Below are 20,457 nucleotides of genomic sequence, written 5' to 3'. Positions count from 1 at the left end.
CCTCTGGCTCCGCCCGAACGATTTTCTGGTGACCCAAAGAGGTTTGCAGTATTTATCAATCAGTGCCGGTTGCACTTCTTATGCCGGCCAGCAGCCTTTCCAACTGATCAAGCAAAAGTAGCTTTTGTACTTTCGTACCTTAGTGGCAATGCGGCAGACTGGTCGATCCCTCTAGTTAATCAAGATGATCCGGTTCTCCATGATTTTCAAGCCTTTCAGCTTAGTATGGAAAAACTGTTCGCAAGACATTCACAGGGGCAGGCCTTGGACAATGAGCTTCTTTCGTTGCGACAGGGTAATCAAGACCTTTTGGCTTATATTGCATCTTTCAATAGACTAATAGTGGAAACTCAATGGCCTGAGGACAAAAGGATTACGCTGTTTTATAGAGGTCTACGTGGAGAGCTCAAAGACGTTTTAGCCCAAGTAGTGAATCCCCCACAAGACTGTTCGGATTATATAGACTTGGTCGTTCAAATAGATCACAGGCTGCAGAACAGGAAGGCCGATCGTTCCAAGTTTGATGCTCGAGTATTTTCCAAACCGCCAACTCCTTCCAAAGGAGTAGACTCCGGGGAACCCATGCAAATAGGGGGTCTGAAAGGTCCTCTAACACAAAGGGAGCGGGAAAGGAGGAAACAGTTGCAATTATGCCTATATTGCGGAAACTCAGGGCACTTTCTTCGAGACTGTCTGGTGAAACCTGCCAAGAAGGCAGTAGGAGCTGCAGTTACCAAAGTTACAAACTCTGAGCAGGGAAACGACCTCGCCCGACAAGAATAGAGGTCCTCTTGCCGAGCGTGAAAACCAGTTCCGTGACCTCGCATTTCGTGATACCTATGGTCCTCATTAGCCCTGATAATCCGGATCGATTACATGCAATTGAAGCTTACGTCGACAGCGGTGCCATCGGCAATTATGTGGATCATGAAATGGTTTTGAGGATGAATCTAACTCTTTGTCCCAAGGCTGTAAAGGACGTCATTACTACGGTGGATGGTACGGAGATAGCCTTCGGGCCAGTAACGCATACCACTCAAGAGGTGACGCTAGTAAGTCAAGATGGACACCATGAGAAGATCGTGTTCGATGTGATCAAGGCCCCTCAGTTTCAGATTATTCTAGGAATACCTTGGTTAGAGAAACACAATCCTCTGATCGATTGGCGAGCAAGAACGGTCCAGTTTCCAGAATGTGTCTCTACTTGTCACCCTCCACCTGGTGTTGCACTGGCCGCAATTTCTTCAGAGACTCCCCAGTTACCTCCCGAATACCTAGAATACCAAGATGTTTTCCGGAAGGATCAGGCTAACTCTCTACCTCCTCATAGGTCTTATGACTGCCAGATAGACCTGATACCTGGATCTACTCCTCCTTGTAGTAGAATTTATGCCCTCACCGAGCCTGAGAACCTTCACCTTCGACAATACCTGGATCAATACCTGGCAAATGGGTTTATTCGTCCTTCCAAGTCCCCTGCTTCTTCAGCTTTGTTCTTCGTTCCAAAAAAGGAAGGAGACCTTAGAACTTGTATCGATTATCGCTCCCTGAACCAGATCACCGTTAAAAATAGATATCCGTTACCTTTGATCCCTGAACTCCTGGACCAAGTCAGAAAAGCATGCATATATACAAAGCTGGATCTTAGAGGAGCTTACCACTTGGTACGAGTAAAAGAGGGCGATGAATGGAAGACGGCCTTCCGCACCAAGTATGGGCTATTTGAATATCAGGTCATGCCCTTCGGACTTTGCAATGCCCCGGCCGCCTTTCAATATTTTATGAACGATGTCCTCAGAGAGCTCATAGATGTATGTGTTGTTGTTTACATTGACGACATCCTCGTTTATTCTTCATCGGAATCTGAACATCGGAAACACGTGAAAATGGTCCTCGAAAGATTGCGTCAACACAAACTTTTCGCTAAGTTGGAAAAATGTGTTTTCAACGTGACTGAAGTTGAATTCTTGGGATTCATATTATCACCTTGCGGAGTGCGTATGTATTCAAAGAAGGTCGATGCATTTCTCAAATGGCCATCACCATCCTCCGTAAAAGGTGTGCAAAGCATGTTAGGCTTCGCTAACTTTTACCGCAGGTTTATCCCCGAATTCTCTCGAATAGTCCAGCCCATCACTGCCTTGTTAAAGAAAAACAAACGTTTTGAATGGTCTACCGAGGCGGAACAAGCTTTCCAGGATTTGAAGACTAAATTTATCTCTGCACCAATCTTAAAACACCCTCGCCCCGAACTCCCCTACATCGTGGAAACTGATGCTTCAAGCCTTGCCATGGGGGCAGTTCTATCACAAAAGGACCCGGTAACCAATCAGTTGCATCCCGTGGCATTTTGGTCCCGCAAATTCTCGCCTCCTGAAATCAATTACACGATTACTGACAAGGAACTTCTGGCTATCAAGTCTGCCTTTAAGGCTTGGCGGCATTATCTGCTGGGGGCCCGACACACCGTTACTGTGATTACGGATCACCGAAACCTGCAATATTTGAAGACCGCAAAAGCCCAATCCTCTAGACAACTCCGTTGGGCATTATTCTTTGCCGAGTTTGACTTCATAATTACCTATCGACCTGGTACAAAGAACGGTAAAGCCGATGCCCTTTCTCGGATGGGAGTGGAAGAACACTTGGTCAACCCTAAACCTGTACCAATCATTCCCGAACAAAGAATTCTGGGTGTAATCGCCACAGAATCCATAGAGGAAGTTAAGGATAAAGCCAGGCAACTTGTAACTCCAGCAGACATACAGAATTGGCATCTGCAGGGAAAGGACTTTGCAGTAAAGGACAACTTATTGTATTTCCAAGAACGATTATACCTACCCAGCACAGATTTACAGAAAAAAGTAATCTCTTGTTATCACGACTCTTTAATGGAAGGTCATCCCGGTATAGCCAAGACCTCAGAAAAGATCAAGCGCTACTTCTGGTGGCCGTCTTGGAAAAAAGATATCAGAGATTTTATAATGTCCTGTGGAGTATGCGCCCAAAACAAGAGTCAAAAGGAAAGACCAGCAGGCCTCTTACGCCCTATTGACATCCCACCTCGCCCTTGGCATACGCTTTCTATGGACTTCATCACCGATCTACCTCCATGCTCCGGATACAATACGATTCTAGTAATCGTGGACTTATTCTCCAAGATGGCGCATTTCATTCCGCTCAAAGGCTTGCCAACAGCAGCAACTCTGGCCCGAGAATTTCTCGAAAACATCGTCCGACTGCACGGTTTTCCTTCGGTTCTAATTTCGGATCGAGGTAGTCAATTTATTTCTCATTTTTGGCGAAGTTGCTGTCGGTCGGCTCAAATTGATGTGAGACTATCGACCAGTCACCACCCTCAGACCGACGGACAAACCGAGAGGACCAATCAAACTCTGGAACAGTATTTACGCTGCATGCTGCAACAAACTGAAAAAACTTGGAAAGATATCCTTTGGATAGCCGAGTATGCCTACAATAACTCTGTCCATTCGGGAACTGGGAAAACCCTGTTTTTTCTTTTGTACGGCAGTCACCCTCGAACCTCGGAGTTGGATCCCCTCCAAGATCTTGAAACACCAGCAGTAGACTACCTGCATTCTACAATCACCCAAGCCTTTAAGGAAGCTGTTTCTCACCTTCAAAGGGCTAAAGAACAATACAAGAAAGGAGCAGATCAACATCGGAAGGAAGCCCCTCACTATCAAGTAGGGGATCAAGTCTGGTTATCCACCAAATATCTATCTCTAAAAGGGCCACGCACATTCAACCCAAGATACCTTGGTCCCTATTCCATCACTACCATAGTAAACCCAGTAGCGGTCAAGTTGGACTTGCCCCCGCACATGAAGATACATCCGGTCTTCCACGTCTCTCTATTAAAACCCGTGCAACCTCAAACCCGACTAACCAAATCTCCAAAACCTATCCTAGTGGATGGAGAACTCGAGTTTGAAGTCAAAAGCATTCTGGACTCCAAGATCTCCAAATCTAAACTATTCTACCTAATTGACTGGAAAGGCTACGGCCCCCAAGAGAGATCCTGGGAACCTGCTGAATATGTGCACGCTCCTCGCCTAATCAAAAGATTTCACCGAACATTTCCTGACAAGCCAAAACCCCCGGAGAAGCCCGGTTTGGGAGGGGCCTTGAGGGGGGGTACTGTCATGATCTCTGCTTCCAAAAGGTCAGGGTTTTCCCAACTCCCTTGGAAGCAGATCCATAACCCAGGTTCCGAGTGCCAACCAGTCCCAATTGGGACCTTTTGGACCCAGTCCTGGCGCCAGTGGCACCAGGCTCATAAATATGCCCAGTCCCAGCGCTGGAAGCGCCGGGCTCATAATGCTTGGGTGGACTTACCTTCAGCAGACCATGCTGCTTACTTGCCTGCCAGTTGAGCCTCTGATCCTCTTCTGTTTGGAACTACTTTTCCTGTTGGGTGGGGCTGGAGCCACTCCCTAGATTCAGAACACTGGAACTCTTCTGGAAGGCAGGAACTCTTTTCTTACCAGGAACTCTTTTCTTACTTAGGCGTGGCTGTGGAAGGAGACACCTAAGCACTACAGGAGGCTATTTAAACCACACCCGGTGGATGAATCTTGCTTTGCGTTATTCTGCAACCTCTGCAGCAGAACGCTCATCGTGTCTTCTGCATCCGGTCCTGGGCCTAAGGAAAAAGGCTTACCATCCTGAATCCAGTCTTCAGCAACACCTATAAAGACAAGAAAGAACAGGTTAGCATTCCGGCATCTGAAAGGCAAAGGCTTACCATCCTGAATCCAGTCTTCAGCAACACCTATAAAGACAAGAAAGAACAGGTTAGCATTCCGGCATCTGAAAGGCAAAGGCTTACCTACTCTTCGTACGCTCCGGAGGCCTTCGGCGCTGCATCCCGCATCTGAAAGACAAAACAAGGTGCGTTTAAAGACATTGGGGAACTTTAATACTCACGTGCCATTACTCCTTTCCACATCTAATCCAGTGGGTATTCCGGCACCCTGCAGCCGCTCCGAACTCGTACCTGCAAAATAAAAAGACAGTTAGAGCGCATAGTGAAGCAGGCAACAAGCGCTTACTTACGTGCTTCCAGGCGCTTCTATTCATCACACGGGCTCCATCTTCAACTCACTTCAGCCCGTCATCCGCCATCGCCGGAACCCTGCAAAACAAGAGACATCATTACTAAAGACTTTAAAGACATTTGAATGACTCGAAACTTACCGTTCGTGCAGTAAACGACGGACAGCAGTCCTCTGAAGTCAAGAGGCCTGCGCTACCTATCCAGTGAAGAAACTGGTTACAGCACCCTGCCCCGAGGCAGATGGAGAGCTCGGCATTCACTTACCTAAGGTGAGAGCGTTAACCTTTGGGGGTCTACAGGAGAGGAGAAGAGGAAAGAGATAGGGACACCCCAATAACCCCAGTTCATTAACCCCATATTTTCTATCTGCAGACATCTTACTCTACACGTCAGGCATACAGTGCACAGAGGTCCAGCCCAAAGAGCCAACCGGGTGCTACACATCACCTTTGAAGATACGGTAGTCGCCCAGTCAAGACCGGCGCCTCTGCGAGAATCAGGTGAGCGTTACACAAACAGCAACTTGTTATGAACAAAGAACGTGTATGCTAATGAACTTTTAAAGCCCAGGTTAGGAGACCAGCTGCAGAGTGGTCCGGCGCTGAGTGGGCATCCATTCGAAAGACTCTGACCAGTCCCCACCTTTCTTGTGAACATTATAGTAACAGGGGACCATTGGAAAGGACAGAATGCCAGAGTTAAGGTGGTCAGACAATAGTCGAGCCAAAATCCCTTGTACAATCGAAAGTCCTTAACCCATTTCCAAAGTTTTGACATTGTGAAACAGGCGTGTGCGTCCGGATGAGGGAAAGGCTGTACGAACAATAAATGAAGAAAGCCTAAATGGGGGTTTAAGAGAAAGCCTGACTGGGGGCTAGAAAAAGCTAAGGGAAGTGAATCTTGCAAAGTATTCTGAATAAGTGAGCTGTGTGAAACTGGCAAATGTGAACCCGACTGAGGGAAGCCAACATTGGAAAAAGGATTGTATCCCGGTTGAGGGGGATCCACGGGTGAAAGGAAATCACCCGACGAGAAGATTACTGAAAGGAACTTTCTGTTTGTTGTTTATAGTGCATCATGCCCTATGAGGCAAGATACTTGGCCACAGAAGGCCCTGATATTTTGAAACAAGCTTTAGTCTTGTGCTGAAGAAGCCCAGGAGTGTGCTATGCTCAAGAGACCCACCATGTTCCATGCTAAAAACGTGGGGAAGGGAGACCCAGTTATACCATCCTGACGTATCATTTTGTGAACACTTCTTTCTTTTCTGGTGAACATTATCCTACACTATTTTGTAACTTAGCTGAAGAGAGGGTACCGAAGATTCCCCTCCTCACCCCCAGATTCATGTCGAGAAGAAAGGCCAGAAATGCATGCAGCCACACATCTTATTTCAGACAAATCCTGAGTGCACCAATGATTGACAATGATTGACAAGTACACTGAAAGGTATCCTCTCAGCCAGCCATACAGACTGAATACAATGCAAGTGTTTACATGTATAGAGGAAGAACCGGAGATCGTGGACAGAGAAATCTATATGGACAGCCTCAACTAAGCACCAAGAAGCCACGGTGCTGGCATCATTAGTGACACCACGATGTAGCATAGCAGTGTTAGACATGAAGCACACTCGCAGTCTCGAATAATCCTATGGGACTACAGGGATATGTATATATGGAACTTGATAGGACCAAGTGTGACTAACATATAGAGAACCTAGCATAACGTGGACAACGCATTTTAAAGGTTAGGAAAATTACAGCAGGACTCAAGCCACTGAGCATGAGACGAGCAGAGCTGATTCAGGCAGCATGGAGCATGAAGCAGACTCACATCCAAGGTCAGAGATGCACGGACACATTCCATCTCAGACGACAAGGGGACCAGCTGCAGAGAAACGGAATACACCCTCATAATTGCAAGCTGAAGAGCTTGATTGTGGGGTTCCTAAACATGTGGTACAGCCAAACGAGGCAATGGACAGTCATCCGTGGTGGGAAAGGGGAGCTACTCCCAGCAAGCCAGACACAGACTGCAACAAGTGTTGCGATGTGAGGAGCTCATTCTCGTAGGAAAAGGTGGTACAGACCAGTTACAATACAGACACATAATTGTTTACATCACCTTGAAGAGGTGCACAGAGAGTTGAGAACTCTAACGAGTCCCAGGTCTGGGGAGATCAGCTCTAACCAATCACACTCTAGAAGGCCAGGGGTGGGTGGCAAGGGGCATGAGCCAATGGTAAGCCCACTACTCACAACAATGTAATAGATACTTTCTTGGGGATGGGACAGGCCAGCCACCTGATATTCAAGGACCAGTAGATTAACACCTATAGGTAGTAATACTCTCATTACCCAATCCCTCATTGATCGCTGGTGGTTTTATAGGCAATAAACCACAGTATTACTTGTCATTGGCTAAGTCCTGTTCTGCGGAGGGTGTTGGGCCCTCAAAGTCGGTAGACCCCCATTCATACTCTGGCATACCTAGGAGTCCCTCCAAACATAGCAGTAAGGATTGGAAATTGTTATTTTTTTTAGTATAGGCCCTTTTTATTTGACAAGACGCCATTAAGACTGCCTTATTATTATTTTATAGTTTTAGCTTGCTCCCATCTTAAATTTAAGTTTAGATTAGGTGTTTTTCTTACCCATTTATACATTTTAATAAACAACCTTGAACAGTGATCACTTATGTCTGTCTGTTTGTTTGTTTTATTCATTTATAATGCGCACCAGACCCGAAGGTAATAGGGCACAGCAGTACAGGATATGTGAGGCATAGGTTACATCATTACTGTCTTTACTGTTGTCACCATGAGATCCTTACATATGGTGTCAGTGGGATGTGACTCAATAGAAACGAATTGGGGAAACCTACAATTTGAAAAATGTGGTCAGAGAGCTTCTAACCCTTCTATTGCCACCGAGGAATCAATAGGTTTTGATAACTGTAGCATTAGGAAAGCTACTATCCCCCTGGAAAAGAGGAATGATTCCTACAGACTTGGTTTTAATGCCCACTCCGGAGTGTTACATAAAACTGGCCCCAAAGTCTGACCTAGTGTAGAAGTTCAGTATAGATGTTTTAGCAGGTGTCAACGATCCCGATTTACGGGGTGATGTAAAGGTTCTCTTACAGAATCATGGTGAAGTCCCCTTTGAAGTAGGTCGTGGAGATCAAATTGCTCAAGGAATTTTGGAAAGGGCTTTATTTCCTCAGTTTAAAGAAAGTGAACCAGACGAAACAGAGATGTACCTTAGGCTTTGGGGTAGCTGATAACTCTGATAACATAGAAGAAACAAAGGGAGACGAGCCTACCATCTAGCCTGACCTAGCCTTCGCTCAGCGAAATGATCCAGCTCTTGCGGAAGCTTTCCTACAAGCTATTGCAGAAGGAGAAGGTATAGAGAAAGGAAGCCCCTTTTTCTTCCAAAAAAAGGGTTACTTTATAGAAGAGAGACATCCACAGAAGGCTTAGTAAAAACGCAGTTGGTAATACCCAAGAACCACCGAAAGGTTGTACTGGAGATTGCGCATTCCCATCTGACTGGGGTCCACTTAGGACTATTTAAAAGCCAGGCACATATTAGTGGGAAGTTTTACTGCCCAGGTATTCATGCCGAAATAAAGACATTTATCCAAGCATGTGAAATATGCCAAAAGACCAGCATGCACATCCCATTACCTGCCCATCTGAACCCATTGCCTATCATAAAAGTCCCTTTTACAAGAATCAGAATGGACATAATTGGACCTCTATAAACTTCCAGACAAGTCAACAAATATTTCTTTGTGATCGTGGACTATGCGACCCGATATCCCGAAGCATTCCCAATGCGAAATAATACCACACAGCAAAACACCTCCTACCATATTTTTCCAGGGTCGGGTTTCCAAAGGAAATACTAACCGACCAGGGTTCGAACTCCATGAGTGAGCTTATGGCAGAAGTCAAAGAGGTACTCCACATTACCACCTTACAAACTTCTGTGTACCATCCCCAAACAGATGGCTTCGTAGAAGATTCAATAAAACTCTGAAGTTTATTCTACGAAAACTTGTAGATAAGGATGGGAAAGACTGGGAACGAATAATACCTTGGGCACTATTTGCAGTAACAAAAACCCCTCATGCCTACATAGGTTTCTCTCCTTTTGAACTGCTCTATGGTAGAGAGCCTAAAGATTTCCTTGACATGCTCTGGGAAACCTGGGAAGAAAGAGAAGAGGCTCCCATTCCCATCTCGCAAACCGCCACCACAATTGGCCCAGAGCCAACAAAAATCCACTTACGACAAAAAGGTGAGCTTAAGATCATTCTCTATAGGACAAAAAGTACTCGTCCTCCTACCCACGTCAGAAGAAAAATGTGTCTCTAAGTGGCACGGGCCCTATGAGATATTAGAATGAACGGGAACCTGTACTTATAAAGTAGCCCAACCGGACAGGAAACAGAAAGTCCATTTATATCACGTAAATCTCTTGAAAGAGTGGAAAGAGAACCTGTCAGTCACCCATGCCAAAGAATTAGCCTGTCTGGTTCCAGAAGATTTAGACAACTATCTATCCAACAACAAGAAGATCTGAAAAATGTAGTTACCTCATTTCCCGATGTATTCTCAGAAAAAGCAGGAAGAGTGAAAGGCACATACCACTATATTAGAACACCTAAAGGTAAATTGATACATTTACAACCGTATAGACACCCTGAAACCCGTAAACAGATAGTGGCCCTCATTACAAGTCAGGCGGTGGACCATGGTGCTATTAGCACCATGGTCCATGCCGGATTCCGCCATGGTGGATGGCGGAATTACCGCCCCATTCCAAGGTGAGTGGGACGGTAATTCCCCATTCACCATTTGCCCTTCCCCATTCCCATTTTTGCCCCATAGGGCATAATGGGGATGGGGAAGGCGCTAATTATGGCACCGTAAATTACGGTGCCGTAATTAGCACCAAGGTCGCTTAGCGCCTTGGACTTTAACGCCTGCAAAAAGCAGGCGTTAAAGTGTGAATCAGGCGTTAAGGGTTAACGCCGTTAAACCCTTAACGCCTGACTTGTAATGAGGGCCAGTGATTGAGGAAGTCAACAAAAAGTTGAAAGTCAATATTATCGAGCCTTTGTCAAGTCGATGGTCCACTCCTATCATGTTGGTCACTAAACCTGACTGTTCCTGGAGATTCTGGATAGATTTCCGTCAAGTTAATTCCATCTCTGACTTCAATGCCTATCCCATGCCACGCATCAATGACCTAATTGATAAACACGGATCAGCCATCTTTTTATCCACCCTAGACTTAACCAAAGGGTACTGGCAAGTTCCAGTACATGGGCCAGATAAGGAAAAAACTGCGTTTTCCCCACCCCTCTGACTGTTACAATTCAAAATCCTCAAATTTGGCTTACACAGTGCGCCAGCCACTTTCCAGCGACTCATGGATAAAATCCTGCAACCCTATTGCGATTTCTGTGGGGCTTATATTGACAATATCATCATTTATAGTAAGACCTAGGAGGACCATCCCTTCCATCTTTATAACGTCATGAAAGTCCTCAGACAAGCCGGCTTCACTGCTAATCTGGCTAAATGTAGACTGGCCCAGTCAGCCGTAAAATAACCCTGTTTCTTTGTAGGGAATGAGAATGCACAACATCAACATGAGAAGGTGAAAACCATCCTAGATAAAACCAACACCTAAGACCACAAGAGATCTTAGAGCCTTCATCAGGTTAATAGAATTTTACCATAGGTTTATCCCTAAGTTTTCAGACAAAACAGCTAGGCTGACAGACAAACTCAAGAATGCCGAACCCCAGAAACTTCATTGGAATGACAAGGATGATATATGTTATAACACCCTAAAACAAACTCTGTTCCAGAACCCAATCCTGAAGGTAGTAGAGGTCTCTAAAGAGTTTATATTACATACAGATGCCTCCCTTACAAGGTTAGGAGCAGTACTGTCCCAAGTTTGTGATGGATAAGAACACCCGATCTTATTTGCAAGTCGAAAGCTTTTCCCACGTGAAAGAAATTACTCTGCATTGGAAGTGGAGGCTCTGGCCATCAAGTGGGCCATTATCCATCTTAGATACTACCTATTAGGAATTAAGGTCACACTCGTTACAGACCACTCGCCTCTAGTTTGGATTAGCCAACACAAAGATTCCAACCCTTGGGTCATGCAATGGTTTCTAGACCTGCAGCCCTACTGCTTCACTGTGGAACACTGAAAAGGAAAAGACATGGGGAATGTAGACTTCCTTTCCTGGTTCCCCTGTAAAACAGCTTTGGCTACATCGCATGGAGGAAGGGTATGTGAGAAACCTGAAGGTGTCTCACCCACTGGTCTCCAGAGATCTGTCATTCAGGTGGTCAGGACATGGCCACCGCTATTGGATCCAGTTCCTGGGGTTGGACCAGTGGGGGAGGATCGCCTAGATGGGGGGTCTTCGGGGAGTGCGACACCAACGGGTGAGACGTGGTACCACCTTCGTTACAACACCTTTTCCCATCCTACCCCATAGGATATTTAGAAGCTCTACCCTCCGCCCCCCCTTTTCCAACATGAACACTTTCTTATGCAGTGAAAGACAACATCAGAGCCATTTACCTGACGTGTCACAACACAAGGGTCAGGCAGAGTCAGGCAATTGACAATAACTATGCACACCTGACGGCCCTTTCCCTTCCCCACAAGGATAAAAGACAGAAGGCCTCATTACGACCCAGGCGGTAAGTTACCGCCTGGGCCGTGACTTTACCACCATGGCGCAAACTACGTTTACGCCATGGTGGTAGGCGGACTTACCGCCCCATTCCGAGGTCGGCGGGGCGGTAAGTCCCCAATCCCCATTTACCCTTCCCCATTCCCATTTTTGCCCCATGGGGCATAATGGGAGTGGGGAAGGCGTTAATTACGCCACCGTAAATTACGGTGGCGTAATTAACAACATGGTCCCTTAGCGCCATGGATATTAACACCTGCTAAAAGCAGGTGTTAAATCCGCCATGGCGCTAAGGGACCTCGTACTCAGGCGGTAAGGGTCGGCGCTGTTTACAGCGCCGTAAACCCCTTACCGCCTGAGTTGTAATGAGGCCAGAGCATGAGAGCACACTTTGAGCAAGGACAACCACACAAGGAGCAGCTATTCACGATGACAGTTCAAACGGGGAAGGAAGATGGCGAGACCGGAAAGGACAACAAGGAGGGAAGTGCCCTTGCCTTTTTCAACCCAAACCTGCGAAGCCTACGTGGATGGAATTATAAGAACGGGAACTTCAGCTGAAGTGTGGCGTAACAGATGTCTATGGGGCACAGGACCCTCACGCACTGATAACCGAGGAGGGGAGACTCCAGAGACAAGAAACGACAAGGAGCGCAGCACAGCCGGTGACTGGGAGGGAGAACCGATAATAAACCGGACAGTGCTGAGCAAAGGATGCAAACGGCAACTTGATATGAACAAACAACTTGTATGCTAATTAACTTTTAAAGCCCAGGGAAGGAGACCAGCTGCACAGTGCTCCAGTGCTACGTGGGCATTCATTCAAAAGACTCTGACCGGTCTCACCCTTTCTTGTGAACATTATAGTAACAGGCGGCCATAGGAAAGGCCAGAATAACAGAGTTAAGGTGGTCATGCAAGGGTCAAGCCAAAATCCCTTGTACAATCGAAAGTCCTTAACCCATTACCAAAGTTTTGACATTATGAAACAGGCGTGTGCGTCCAGCTGAGAGAAATGCCGTACAAATGATAAATGTGGAAAGCCTGACTGGGGGCTTAAGAGGAAGCCTGACTGGGGGCTAGAAAAAGCTAAGGGAAGTGAATCCCGCAAAGTATTACCAATAAGTGAAGTGTGTGAAACTGGCAAATATGAACCCGACTGAGGGAAGCCAACATTGGAAAAAGGATCAGAGTCCGGTTGAGTGGGATCCATGTGTGAAAGGAAATCACCCGATGAGAAGATTACTAAAAGGAACTTCCTGTTTGTTGTTTATAGGGCATCAGGCCCTCTGAGGCAAGATACTTGGTGTAAAAGAGACTTGGCCACAGAAGGCCCTGATATTTGTGAAGAAGCTGTAGACTCGTGCTGAAGAAGCCCAGGAGTGTGCTGTGCTCGAGAGTCCTGCCTTGTCCCATGCTAATAATGTGGGGAAGGGAGACCCAGTTATAACATCTTGACTTATCATTTTGTGAACACTTCTTTCTTTTCTGGTGAACATTATCCCAAACTATTTTGTAATTTAGCAGTAAGGATTGGCAATAGTTTTTTTTAGTACAGGCACTTTTTATTTGACAAGACACCACTAGGACTGCCTTATTATTATTTGATGGTCGTAGCTTGCTCCCATCTTAGATTTCGGTTTAGATTAGGCGTTTTTCTAACCCATTTATACAGTTTAATGAACACCCGTAAACTATGATCACTTGTGTCTGTCTTTACTGTTGCCACCAGGAGATCCTTACAGCACCTAGTGTCCCACCGCAATTGCAACGTGGTATATCAAAACATTGTGAACATTCATCCTGCCAATGTCACATGGAAGTTGTAATTTCCATAATTTCAGGCGTGGGGGATTTTGGTCCCATACGGAATTCTGTAACAGTTTGTCAATATCATCCATCATGCCTTTTTCTATGGTAATAGGGATCATGCTTAAGCCATAATTACTCTGCAGTGTTATATTCATCTTTGTAGCATTCACCTTGCCCGATAGCTAAAGTTTCATTAGACTCAATCGATCCAAGTCAATCTCCGGATTTGATAGCATCTCTTTGATATTCTCTTTCATCAGATAGTTCATGTCATTTGTTAGCCATATTCTGAGGTATTTCATCCTTTTGAGCACCAACAGAATCCAAAGCTTGACAGATCTCTTGCGTTAGTTTCCTGAGAGGTGGCCATGGCCTCAGGTTTTGACCAATTAATCTTGTATCAGAAATCTTCTTCAAGTTGTCTATTCATTCCATGAGCGCTGGTAGTGATGATTTGGGGGATTGTAGCACCAGTAGTAAATCATCAGCATATAGCCACAATTTCTGTTCAATCCCACCATATTTTACCCATTGTATTTCATCATCTTTCATCAGAGAGATCGCCATGGGTTCCATAGCTATGACAAACAGCAAAGGTGAGAGAGGACAGCCTTGTTTTGTTCCCCTTTCCAATTCAATGAGCCCAGAATTAAGTCCATGTGTGTTTACTATCGCTGTTGGTTTGACATGTAACAGTTTATTCCACCTCATATAGTTAGATCCAAACCCCATTCTTCTCACCTTCCAAAAGGATAGTGCCATTCTATGTGGTCAAATGCCTTCTCTGCAGCCAGTGACAAGGTAGCAATCTCTGTCTTAAGCGTACAACCCTAAGATTGTTGTACAATTAATTTCATCATGTTTACTGTTGCACGTCTTCCTTTTCGTAAATCCTGTTGTGTATCATTTAGCTAGTATCTTGTTATCCATGTTGATCAGACTGATGGGCCTGTACCTATTGTGAGAAACGAGAAGGTGTCTCACCCACTAGTCGCCAGGGATCTGCCATCCAGGTGGCCTGGACACGGCCATTGCTTTTGGATCCAGTTCCTGGGGTGGACCAGTGCGCGAGGATCACCTGGGTGAGGGGTCTTCGGGTAGTGGGAGTTGGACACCGGATGGTGAGATGCGGTATCCCCCTCCTTGTAACACCTTTACCCCATCCTACCATGTAGTATATTTCCGCTATGAGGGAAAACAGACTAACACCCGAGCTGTATACCTGACGGTTCACAATACAATGGTCAGGCAAGGTCAGGCAATTACTGACCATCACACACACCTGACCTCCATTACACTTCCCCACACGGATAAAAGGTGGAGCACAAGAGCACACTCTGAGCAAGGAAAGGCACACGAGGAAACAGCAGTTGCAAGATGGCAGTTTAACGATCAAAGAAAGGTGGCAAAACAGGAGGAGATCGCAAGGAGGGAAGTTCCCTTAACCTTTTCGATAAGGAACCATTACTTTTCTGAAACCTCGAGAATAGAAAGCGTAAGACCAGGAAACCAGGTTGAAGAATCCTGCATTGTGCGTCAGAGGTACCCGGGCCTTCCTGCGTCAATAATCAAAGCGGGGAGAAGCGGCTGCCACCGTGGTACTGTCCTTGGCTCCAAGAACAAAGCAGTGTCAGTGAAAACAACATAGCCGGTGAGTTGGGGAGACCGATACAAGGTCGGTCTGTGTTGAAGCCAAGGTTGCAAGCTGCAACATTGTATGGCAAGCGCTGGAACGAACATTGTTAAAACGTGTTCGATAAAGGATGCAAATAAAGTAGTGTTTCGACAAGGTGCCTTTCTCAAATCAGGGCATATCCAGCATTGTTTCTTGTAACCATTACTCAAGATGTAATAACTGGGATCAATCCCAACTGAAAATGTCGTTTCCGCGTCCCGCCTCCCGCGTCGTGGCGAAGTTACAAGAAACAATGCTGGATATGCCCTGATTTGAGAAAGGCACCTTGCCGAAACACGTGTAATCTATAGGGCAATTTAATTAAACCTTCCTATCACATAACCCTACCTGGATTCAGCCTTATTTTCTTCTGGCACAGTAATATGGTGCAGTCACAGCATCTTGTTTTTTAAGTTTAACCAACGGAGACGAGGAACTCAAAGTCTCAGTTCTATGACACACCAACGCGACAGCGCACATTTTTGCAATTAACCAGGTCGCGGAGGCATAAAGTGATATCAACCCAAAAGTTCCTTCACATTTGTGCAAATAAAGTTGAACTGCTGATGAGTGATTGAACTTTTGAAGCAAGATGCAATACCCTTGACAGAGTGGTCCGGCAACGTTTGGGTGGTCAGTCAAAAGTCTCTGTAAGGTATCTAGCTAAGAATTGGCAAAGTGAAAGTGGAAAGAGAGCATAGCAAGAAGTGAGCGAGTAATTGTGAATCGAAGTGGTCTAGCGACGGGTTAGGCAAAAGCCTGCGCACAATTGAAAGCCTTGGATTTTAGAAGTAAAGAAAGCTTAGAAAAGTAGATGAAGTTGGTTCGAGCCCGGCAGAAGGAGATCAATTGAAACCTTTCTGTTAAAGTGGTCTGAGCCCGGCAGAGGGGGGCCCAGGGTGAATCGAAAATCACCTAAGAGGTGGTACATGTGAAATCCTGAGAAGAAAGGAACTTTAATGTTTATCATGTTGCATCAGGCCTTCTGAATTAAGAGACTTTGAATGGCAAAGAGACTTTGGCACAGAAGACCCTGATTCTGAGAATTGAACTGCATGCTCGTCCTAGAGAAGCCAGAGACTGTGCTAAACTTGAGTGTGCCGCCTTGTCCCGTGTTGAAAATATGGGGAAAGGAAGCTAATGGCTTGAATATCATGACATATCATTTCTTGACACTTTTCTTTTGCATAACATTGTTTCCCAAACTATTTGTATTTAGAAGTAAGGATTGGCAATACGTTTATTATTACTAGGACTGCGTTAATATTATTTGATGGTCGTAGCTTGCTACCATTGTTAGATTTAGGATTAGATTAGGTGTTTTTGAAACCCAATAGAAGTTCAATAAATACCCTTGAACTGTGATCACTTGTGTCTGTCTTACTGTTTGATACCATGCCTTCCCTACACTATGCAATGTTTGGTTTGTAAGAATAAATCAAATTGCATGCATACCAACAGTCTAGGCAATTAGAAACCACTAACCTGCTTGTTCTGTGTCTCCTGATGCTATGAGAATCTACCCGACCCCCCCTCATAGCCCCGAGACTAACTCGGGTGCAACGTGAGGTTGCCAGGGAAACCCTTGTAGGGGAAAAACCTTGGCAGCTGGGGAACGTTGAATCGAAAGGTGTTGAGAAAGCTCAGATTCCTGGACAACTTATCTTCCGTTCTGCAATGTGTCACTGCAACAAAAATCACAGTGTAAACGAAAATCCTGAATGTGGATTAAACCTTCGGGAAAAGGTTTTGGTAATTTACCCTGCTAGTCGGGACGTGTATCTTCATAGCATAGGGAGAACTGGATCCTGCCCCAACATTGACAATCTTTCTCTAAGTGAGGGTAAGCGTAAAGCAAAAGATAGATAGTATCAGAATACTAGCATTCCTGTAAAGACAGAGAGTGTTGCAAGAGACAGGTAAACCTAACGGCGGTAGAATGCAATACACGCCAAACAATGCAACTCGAGAACATGATTCTCACGCTGCAACAAAGGCTGTTGGGTAATGTAGTCCGGATATAGAACTGAAACGCTTCTGTGCAGGACGAGACAAATTTGGTAAGTATGGAAATGTAGGAAATGAATGTATCTGAAAGTCAGTTTGAGCGGATTGAACCTACTTTCTAATAACGGAAAGGTTCTTTCTGCGATGTACACCGATGTCGATTGTTGGTTGAGTCGGGGCTGAAAAGAATGCTGAGTCTGTAGTGGAATGAGAGTCAGAGAGAGAAAAGAAGGAGATGTCAGAATGCTAAAGATACAGGAACCTTCGCATTACCCGAGGGTTGGATTCTTTCCGCTGACTGACCCAAACTAGGGGAGAGTGAATTGTTATGAGGTGAAACCTATAAGCTAGGAGGTAATATTTTATGCGAATTACGGCCCATTTTATGGCCAGCGCCTCCAAATCAATTACTTAATAGTTATTTTCTCTGGGAAGAGCTTTCTGCTGATATAGAAAATTGAATGTTCCAAACCATCATGGTTTTGTGACAGAACAGTTCCTAACCTCATTAAGGAAGCATCAGTCTGGAGGATGAATTCTTTGGAAAAATGTGCAACTTTCAAAATGGTGCTTTGGCATTTTCAAGGTTGTATAACAGATCTCATCTTCCTCTTCCCATCTGATTTTTTGGGGCTCAGCATTTCTCAGTTTGTCTGTCAGTCTGGATATTTTGCTGAAGAAATTTGGAATAAAACTGCAGTAATACCCGATTAGTCCCAAAAAGGCCCTTAGATCTTTCTTGGTTTTTGGAGTGGGGGTATCGAGAACAGCTCTCACCTTCTCTTGCTGTGGTTCAACAGTACCATTACCCACAAAGAACCCCAAATACCTAACTCTTAACTACTGATTGGGCCAGCTTACATTTTCTGGGATTAGCAGTCAGCTTTTCTTAACACTCTCATAACTGTGTAAAGATGGTACAAATGATCTTCCCAGGTCCTGCTATGTATCACAATGTTGTCTATATAGGCCCCGTGAAATTCTGAGTATGGCTGTAAGATTTTATCCATCAATCTCTGGAATGTTGCGGGAGCACCATGCAGACCAAAAGGCCCTTCCATAACAATGAAACAATGCTATGGAAGTGTCAAAGGCAGTTTTCTCTTTGTCAAGTCCATGCAAAGGCACTTACCAATACCCTTTTGTTAGATCTATTGTTGAAAGGTCGACAGCATTATCCAGCCCGTCTATCAGATCATCGATACAGGGCATTGGGTAAGCGTCAAAGGCAGAGATGGCGTTCACCTTCCTAAAGTCTATACAAAACCTCTCATTTCCATTGGGTTTTGCTACCAACAAGATAGGGGAGGACCAAGGACTATTAGAAGGTTTGATGACGTTAGCCTCTAACATATTTTTGACTTCCTGTATGATGGTATCTTTTCTAGCCTTAGGTAACCGATACGGTTTCAAGTGTACCACTTTGCCTATGGGAGTGCGGGTGTGGTGATATATATCCTTCACTCTTCCAGTCTCCTCTCGAAACACATCAGTATTGTCTTATCAAGTCATTCAGGTCTTGCTTTTGATTGTTACTGAGGTCAGGTTAAATTAAGGCTTTGTTATCTGTGTCTTCTGGTAATAGACATGATAATATTATAGCATGGGACTCCAAAGGATTCTCCTTCCATTCCTTTAACAGGTTTACACAGTAGACTTGGGTTTTAAGACAGCTGTCCAGTTGAGAGATCTTATAATTACATGAAACCATTTGTGACAGTACCTCGTATGGTCCATGGCATCTGGATACCGTCTTATTTTCAGAAGTAGTCAAAAGTACCAGCACCTTTTGACCTATGGAAAAGGGCCTTAAAGAAACCTTTTTATCACAGGAGGTCTTTTGTTGTTCCTGTGCTTTAACCATGTTAGTCTGGACTGAAGATCTAACGAGTGGCATTGGGGCCTCCTCTCACTCTTCCCATATTTCTCTCAACATATCCAGGACATCCTGGGGTTCTCGTCCATAAAGGAATTCAAACGGGAAAAATCCTGTTGAGGCCTTAGAGGTTTTCCAGACTGCAAACAAAGCCCATGGTATCATTTGATCCCAGTGCTTACCATCTTGCTCACTTAACATTCTGAGTATGGTTTTGAGAGTTTTATTAAATCCTTCTACAACGTCATCTGTCTGTGGATAATGCATGGATGTTCTGAGGGTGGTGATATGCAACAGTTGCTTAACTTCCCCCATAAGCTTGCTCATGAAAGTAGAGCCCTGTTCCGTCAATATCTCTTTCGGGAATCCTACTTGAGAGAAGAAAGGGAACAGGTGTTCCAGGATTTGTTGTGTTATACTGGCTTTCAGTGGGAAGGTCTTGGGATTTCCTGTAGCTTAGTCTACAAGGACCAGAATGTATTTATTTCCCAGCTTGGAAGTTTCCAAGGGTCCTATAATGGCCATACCGATACGGGAAAATAGAACCTCAATTATGGGTAATGGACTTAATGGAGCTGGTGGTGGTATGTGAGTGCTAGTTCTCTGGCAGATTACACATGCTTGGGTGAAATGTTTAATTTCAGCGTGAATGCCGGGCCAGTAAAACTTGTTTTCTATTGGATTTGTTTGGAGTTTTGGACTGTCCCAGATGGCTTTCTGTCAGATGTGAATGGGCTATCTCTAGGACCACCTGCTGGTGACTTTTAGGGACCACCAACTGTGTTTTTACCATGCCCTCTGAAGTGGTATCTACTCTATAAAGAAGTCCATGTTTCAAAAAGAAAAAAGGCCCCCCTTTTCCCAACCCTCAGGCTCTGACATCACTGCTTTCTCAAGTAATCCTTGAGCAATTTTATCCGTTTGATGAATTTGGAATGGGTCCTTCCCATGGTTTTGTAACAATGCCTTAACATCACCTCTAGAGTCTGGGTCTATTACACACATTAAAAAATCAATTCCAAATCTCTACACCAGCCCTAATTTTGGAGCTAGTCTGATGTATGTTTCAGGGGGTGGAATTAGTATCAAATAAGTGGGTGTCAGTTGTCTTTGGCCTGGATGAATAGTCTCATCTCTACTGCTACAGATATCAAACCCAATAGAGCCATTGGTAGCTACTGAGGGGGTCTGATGCTCTGGCACTTAGATTTTCATATCTTAGGTTCCCCCAACTTGTATCAATTGAGCCGCATCCCACTGCTAACA

This window comes from Ambystoma mexicanum, chromosome 9 (assembly GCF_040938575.1).
Source record: "Ambystoma mexicanum isolate Mex_15411 chromosome 9, UKY_AmexF1_1, whole genome shotgun sequence".
In the NCBI taxonomy this organism is placed as follows: Eukaryota; Metazoa; Chordata; class Amphibia; order Caudata; family Ambystomatidae; genus Ambystoma; species Ambystoma mexicanum.
The sequence above is the reverse complement of the archived record's forward strand: the minus strand, read 5'-3'. Positions refer to the sequence as shown.